Below are 7,533 nucleotides of genomic sequence, written 5' to 3'. Positions count from 1 at the left end.
CCTCTTAAACATCCACAATGGTTTAACTCTATGCAAACAAAAGTTCATGCCTTAAAAAGAGCAGGCACATGGACACTGGTTCCTAAGGAACCTGGTATGCATATCATTAGAAACAAGTGGGTCCATTGGGTAAAACTAAATGCAGATGGTTCATTGAACAAGTTTAAATCAAGACTGGGTGCAAGAGCTAAGGCTTGCTCCAATCCTATCAGCAATACCACAAAACTATCCTTAAGTGATGGAGAACCATTTAGAGATCCTACTCTCTACGAAAGAACCATTAGGGCTCTCTAATATCTTACTCTAACTAGACTTGATGTTACCCTTGCCATCAATAAACTCAGCCAATTTCTTAAAGCTCTAACTGTGTCACATTGGGAAGCACGCAAGAGGTTACTGAGATATCTTAAAGGCATTATATTTGATGGTTTATTCCTCACACCTGATGCTATAATGACCTTAGAAATCTACTCAGATGGTTTGTGTTGATGATCGAAGATCAATAAGAGGTTATGTGATCTATTTAGGTGATAATCTAATCTCTTAGTCTGCAAAGAGGCAACAAATTATTGCTTGCTCAAGCACTGAAAGTGAATTTTGTGCTTTAGCAAACACAACAGTTGAAATAAAATGGATTATTTCTTACTTATTGAATTACATGTTACTTTACCTCATTGTTCTGTTATTTGGGTCGACAACCTGAGTGCAACTGCTCTAGCAGCCAACCCTATTTTATATGCCCGATCGAAACACATCGAGATTGATTTATATTTTTCAGAGATTAAATTCTAAAAAAGAAGTTGTCAGTTCGTTATGTTCCAAGCCTTGATCAAGTGGCTGACATGCTCACCAAACATTATTTAAGAATCGATTCACCTACCTTAAATCCAAACTGAAAATGGCTTAAACCCCTTTTCGTTTGAGGGGGATGTTAAAACTATTAACTAATCCTAGTTAGTTTTCTGTTAGCTTAGATTAGTTAAGTGTGTTTAGTTAGTTAAGGTAGTTAGTAAGTTTGTTACAAAGCTTATTGTACTCTGGTTTTTATAAACTCATATATAAATACAGTGGTTTATACTGGTTAAGACAACTTTTGCTAAGTTGATTAATTCAGTACTTTTGTTTCTTTCTTTTCTCTCTGCTTTCTTTCTCTACACACATGACTATTTACTGTAACAAGAGTGTTGTTCATATGGATTCAGTGATCTTCTTAGGACAACTAGTAACCTTGTTAATGCTTTTAGAGACTTGCACGCTGACTGAAACTAATTAGAAATAGTAGAAAATAATGTTATGCACAAGAATATCCTCCTCCTGCCAGTATCCATCTCATTAATTGCAAATATAATTGAAACAAATTAAAACAGTACTAAAACTAAATTCATCTAATCTAACCTCATGAAATGTAAAAATATTTGCCTCTTCCATTGTGAGATTAGAAGCATTATTGCTAGTCTCCACTGCCATTGTCTCCATCATTTTGTTTCCAAATAATTCCTCTAGTCAAATCATGTAATCCTCCATCTCAAGAGGAATGAAATAGTCAGCTTCTTCATCAACCTCATTTGAATCCACCTCATTTGAATTCTCACTACTCATGTCATAAACATCTTTTGAGGAAAAATGAATTGAAGCCTCTAAATCAGATGATGAACTAATGGCAATTGGTTCATGTAATTCTTCTTAAATAACAACCCCTTTTGTAACTACAACCATAAACTCATCCTACTTAACAAAGAAATTGTAAAATTTATCATCCACATTAACATGCCTTGGAGGATACACAACAACATTAGGAAAAATTGTGCAGTTTGTAGGCAACTCCTCACATTTACATTTCTCCAGTTTAGAAGCTTCTTTTGATTTCTACATCTTAACAGCTTCAGGATCCTCCTTCCACTCCACTAATAAATATGGATCTGGTGGCACCAAATACAGAAAAGCATCTGTATATTTTTACCTATTAAATCAAGACAAACATAATGAGAACAAAAACATAAATCATCTCAAGCTCAAATATAACAACTAACAACTAACTTAGGTAAATATTATCAAATATTATACCTGCCAATCCTCCAACTTAAATTCAATTTCAGCCTTATCAACTACCATAACTCCCATGTTCAAGTACTTCCCATAAAGCTTGAATAAAAAACTAAAAGAAAAACTATATTGAAGCCCACTTGCCATATCCTTCAAATCATGCCTTCTAAAATTTTTAACCTTGCAGTGGTCAAAATAGTCACAGGTCCCTCCCTTATGTCTCCTGTTTTCACATGGGGAAAACCATCTACCCCCATGTATGAGTTTCACTGTAAATTCACCATCTTCAATCCCTATAAGAGTAAATACAATATATATTGATATTGAAAATAGGCAAAGCTCAAACTTTATTTGAGACCTAGGCAAAACCCCCTAAATAATTAACCCCTCATGAAATAGAAAAAAATAACCCCCAGCCATTACCATGTGCAAACTAACTTTTTAATGTTAACAAGCATGTGAAGTAACAAAAGCATGTATCCCACTGAACAAGACAATAGCCCTCGACAATCAATGAGTAAAAATTCCTTTTTTCATAAATTTATTTTTTACTCAATATTCAAACAATATTTAATACTCATCTAACCATTTCACCAAACACACTTAAACCCATTATAAAAACTCATTCTTCCTGCTCTAAGCCCTAGGCGAACTAAAACCCTAAAAATCACCGTTTACAAAAAAAAAAAAAAAAAAACCTAGAAATTTCCACAATTTCGCACTGTTTAGAAAGCTTTGCAAGTGGGGGGTCGTCGGAACCTCGCCTCCAATATTGCATTGCACTCGTACACACTCTACTCCTCAATAGTAGCAGAAATAGTTGTTCCTCCTCACTCACGTCTGTGTTTCAAAGTGTCCACTCTCTTTTATCAATCAAAGGAAATGGAGAAGATGTTTGGATTTTTTCTGGTTTTATGTTTCGAAAAGATTTTAATACCCTTTTTTATTTATTTTGGAGTTTTTATTTTTTTTAAAGCATTTTGTTTTTATTTTATTTTCAAGTTTTCTTTTAATTAATTTTGTGATTTTAATTATTTATTTGGTGGGTTTTAGTTTACACATGGCATGCAACAACTGACATGAATACCCATTTGATTTGCCACGTAGAATGATTTGGCACTTAAATGGAAGAGAGGTCACATAATAGTGGAGAGCAAAACAAAATTGAGGTTCAAATGGTTTTATCACGAAAAATTGGGTTTGTGGGGGTTACGTAGGGGTGAGCATAAAATCGAGAAAATTAAAAAAAATGTTCAAACTGACTTACCGAACACCGTTGGAACCGAAACTGAGGGAACCGAAAACCAAAAAAATTGCTAACGGTTAAAACCGCCATTAAACGATCGTTTTTTTTTTGGGGGGTAATAAACCGACCCAAAAATCAAAACTGACCGTTATACATATATATTAATTTATTAATTTTTTTTACTTTATATTATAGTTATTAATAATATATTTTTAATTTTATTAATATTAAAGTTAAAAAAATAAGATAATTAGTTTTTGAATAATTATTATATGTTTTCAGTTGTAACATGTAGAATAATAGAATAAATTGAATCATATTTTAAAGGAAAAAAAAGTTCGGTTTGGGCGGTTTAAACCGATCAAATTGAGGTTCAAAACGGTCGGTTTTAAGATAGGTTCTAGATTGGTCAGTCGGTTTTTAAATTGCACCAATCCAGACCGAAAACCAAATTCTGAATTTTTATATAGAAAAAAACCGACCAAATCGGCTAATGCTCACTCCTAGGGTTACGTAACACAAATATTGGGTTTAGGCAGGTTCCAAAATCCTAAAGTATGGTTTTTTTCATTTTAGTTTGGTGGGTCACAATTAATTATATTTGCAATATTTATATTATAGATTAGTTAAATATGTCACCAGACCCATTGAAATACACTCTAATTCAAGTGTAATGTAAATATGTAATTTTTGAGGGGTGAAATTACAAAAGGCTACCGAGTAGCAGCCTTAACTTGTGACATCACTCAATAAGTATACATTTATGTTTGTTATTAAGATGTTTTGATTATTTTCATAAAAGCAAATTAAATGTTAATTAAATGCTCCAACCTACTACAACATAAACCCAATATAAAGTTGTGTTGAAAACAACCTTACTTCTTTTTCGACTTAATTATACAAATGGGGAAGCCACTAGCCAGAATTCTTAGCAGTTAGGTGAGGCATTCCTTTCTTCCACTCATTTTCCGAAGTTACTAAAATCTTACTTCTATTTGGATAGATGGTCAAGACCTTTTTCTTATATTATTATTTATATTTATATGATCATCATTGTACTATTTATGATGTTTACATTTTAGTGAATTGCTTATTTTTCAGACATTGATACTATACACACTGATAATATATATGTATATATAAAAGAAATAAAAAAGCAAAAAGATTCCTATCTTATAATAAAGACCTACCTTTACAGGAAAGACCTAAAAAATGAAAAAGAGGTCCTCCACTTGGTAGAGGGGGTTTTGTTATATATGATAGTGATAGGGCTATAGGCTATATATAATCGAGAAAGATTCCCACATTATTAATGGCTTTCAAACTTTAAATCAGTGTAGTTGTCAGGTTCAGGAAGCACATTTGGATGTATTGGATTTGGATTTTTGAGAGCAGCAGCCTTAATTTGCCGTTTTAATTGGACAAAAATCATGAAACTGATGCAATTGTCTTCTGTCTTCTTCAGAGATTTAAAAACACTTTTCATGCATTAATCCATTCTTTGTTGCTGTCTGTTTGATCATATGCTGCTTAATTCAATTGAACACGCATTTCATGTCATATCTAACCAGCAGATATTTTATTTTTATTATTATTATTACTATTCATTTATATGATTAATTAAAAATCGTTAAGCTGAAATGAACAATCATAATGGGATTAATTAAACATTTTTTTTATTTTTATTTTTCTTTGTTCTTTGTATAAGTTTGATATATAATTGAAGATATTTTATTTTCATGTGCTTTACAAGCTGGTAAGCACATAAAACGTGGTCAAGTTTGATAGTTGAGTTTAGTGGCTAGACCTAGATGATCGATGAGTGAATGGTGTGTTGATGAGTGGAATACTTAGTACTTACTACTTGCTCCTTATTCTACTTATGCAAGATCACCCGGGCACACATGTGGGCTCCCCTTACTTTTGTATTGATATTAATTTGTAAGATCCAATATATAGTTTTATTATTTTAGTCTATTTATATTTCATCAACAATATACAGCTAATTATATCACTACATCTATATCACCAGCTTTTGTATTATATATATAACCATCAATCCATTATGTAGTAGGCTTACATAATTGTATAGTACCATATAATACTTAGGAACAAGAGCCTTCTGCGCTCATCCCAAATGCCCTGACAAAACAAGCCATTTATAAGAACAATATTATGTTTAGTAATGTTAGGAACATGACCCCTCTTCCCTATTCGGCAAAGTAAGTTGAAACCCTTGTTCACATTACCAATGGCTGCTGTGGCATGAATAAGTGTTTTAAGTAAACCATACTGTTTGGCAGAGATACAGTTCTTGCATTTTCATAGAGAAAATAATCTGCAAATTTTAATCTGTAATGCAAGCTTAATTACATGACTGCACAGAAGCACCCCCAAACTTAATTCCTTAATCAATGCTCCCAAACCTATTGAGACTAGTGATGATTTTGTATTGAATAAAGACATTAATTGGGACTGACTGAACCGAACATATCAAAATACGAAAATACTTTATTTACATAAATCTCAATAAGAGAAATTGTGGAGATTAATCCTCCAAACCCTAGATTTCAGTCTCTTGTGAACTTATTCAAGAATGTAAACTTTTCTTTCAGGAAAGCGGTTAAGTTAGTTGGTAGGTTACTTACTATTTATGCTAAGTCCTACTCCTACTGCATAAGTACTTTATTTAAACTGAACTGTTCTAGAAAGGCTGTTTTGTTAGTAATATAGCTGAATCAGTTACATGAAGATATTACCTCTGTTTCTGAAATCAATAATACATGATTCATTTCACCCAGTTTCATTTTCTCTGCATTTTTCCCAAAAATCATCTCTGTTAAATTGCAACCTGAGGAAAAGGGGTTTAGGTTTTTGTCGCAGTCATATATTGTACTTGTGAGATTGAGTTTTGTACTTTGAATTGTTTAGAGAAGCTATCCCTTTGATTTGTTTATGATTGTACTTCATTTTTTTTTCTTTTTTCTTTTTTCATTTTGCATGTATTTATTGAATCTTGTGTTGTGGAAGAGAATCCCAACAGAAATGTACATTGTTGTAATTCAACAACACATCAATTCAACATGAGCAACACCAATTAAAATCAACAAACAACATAAAAGTATAAAATTTAAAGCAAAAGATTAAGAGCAAATTTTTATCCAGGTTCGGCCAAAACAATGTCTAATTCCTGCTACCCCCTTTGGTATTCATTCCATTCATTTAGCTTCAAAGTTACAATCAACACCAAGTATGTTACACAGCCTCAAAGTTGTACAAGAGAAAACCCTGATTCTCTCACTCAAGCACTCCAAGAAACTCGACTTGGACAGTGCCTCACTTCAACTTTCTCTCTGTTTCTTCACACTCCAAATAGACCACTCACTCTCTGATTTTTCTCTCTCCTTATCTAACTGAGCTCACATGCCTTTATATATAGGCTTACAAGAGAACAAAACAAAGGAATAACTAACTTAACTACCCGAACTTTGAGGAGTGAAAACATAACCGAATTAACTAACTTTTCCAACAAACTTGGAACTAGATAAAAGACAACTTGTTTATTTGTTTGGATTACAAAAAACCTACAAATTCCACCTTAATCCAAACACAGTAAACAAGATGAGAAAGACCATAAGGGGGTATACCAGTCAACTCAGGTAGAAGTTATGTTCAGCAAGTCCAAGCAATGCTTGAATTTGCTAACAGATAAGACCTTGGTGCCTGCATCTGCAGGGTTTTCTTCACTAGGGATCTTTTCCAGTTCAACTTCTCCTTCTTCTACCTTATCTCTGATCCAAAACAATCTAACATCGATGTGTTTTGATCTCTCATGATAGACTGGATTTTCGCAAAGGTGAATTGCAGACTGACTGTCTGAAAACACAGTCACCTTCCTAGGTTTCATTTGAATTTCACTTAGAATTCCTTTTAACCAAACTGCCTCTTTGAATGCTTCGGTAGTGGCCATAAATTCAGCTTCAGTTGTAGATAAAGCCACTACTGGTTGGAGCTGAACTTTCCAACTAATGCAGCACTCATTTAGCTGAAAGCAGCAACTTATTATCGATTTCCTTGTGTCTCTATTGCTAGCATAGTCAGCATCAACAAATCCCTCTAGTTTCATCTTAGAACCAGTTTTGTTGAATCTTAAACCATAGCTTGCAGTGCCTTTTAGATATCTCAATAGCCACTTTAATCCTTTCCAATGCTCTTCTCCAGGATTGGACATAAATCTACTTAAA

The 7,533-nt window shown here is 33.1% G+C and overlaps 1 long non-coding RNA gene across 3 annotated transcripts; it reads right to left on the bottom strand.

Moving 5' to 3' along the window:
* Window positions 1–1,276: 1,276 nt before the first annotated feature.
* Window positions 1,277–3,154, bottom strand: LOC115700344 (uncharacterized). 3 transcript variants are annotated; one of them, XR_009684784.1, is made up of 3 exons: window positions 2,766–3,154; window positions 2,065–2,336; window positions 1,277–1,960 (listed from the first exon to the last, which is right to left on the bottom strand). It is a non-coding gene; the product is annotated as an uncharacterized LOC115700344 (long non-coding RNA). The 3 variants fall into 3 exon arrangements; XR_004008414.2 differs by having other exon boundaries at window positions 2,742–3,153; XR_004008415.2 differs by lacking the exon at window positions 2,766–3,154 and adding an exon at window positions 2,467–2,714.
* Window positions 3,155–7,533: the final 4,379 nt, after the last annotated feature.

This window comes from Cannabis sativa, chromosome X (genome assembly GCF_029168945.1).
Source record: "Cannabis sativa cultivar Pink pepper isolate KNU-18-1 chromosome X, ASM2916894v1, whole genome shotgun sequence".
Classification (NCBI taxonomy): Eukaryota; Viridiplantae; Streptophyta; class Magnoliopsida; order Rosales; family Cannabaceae; genus Cannabis; species Cannabis sativa.
This window is presented reverse-complemented; position numbering and strand designations above follow the sequence as displayed.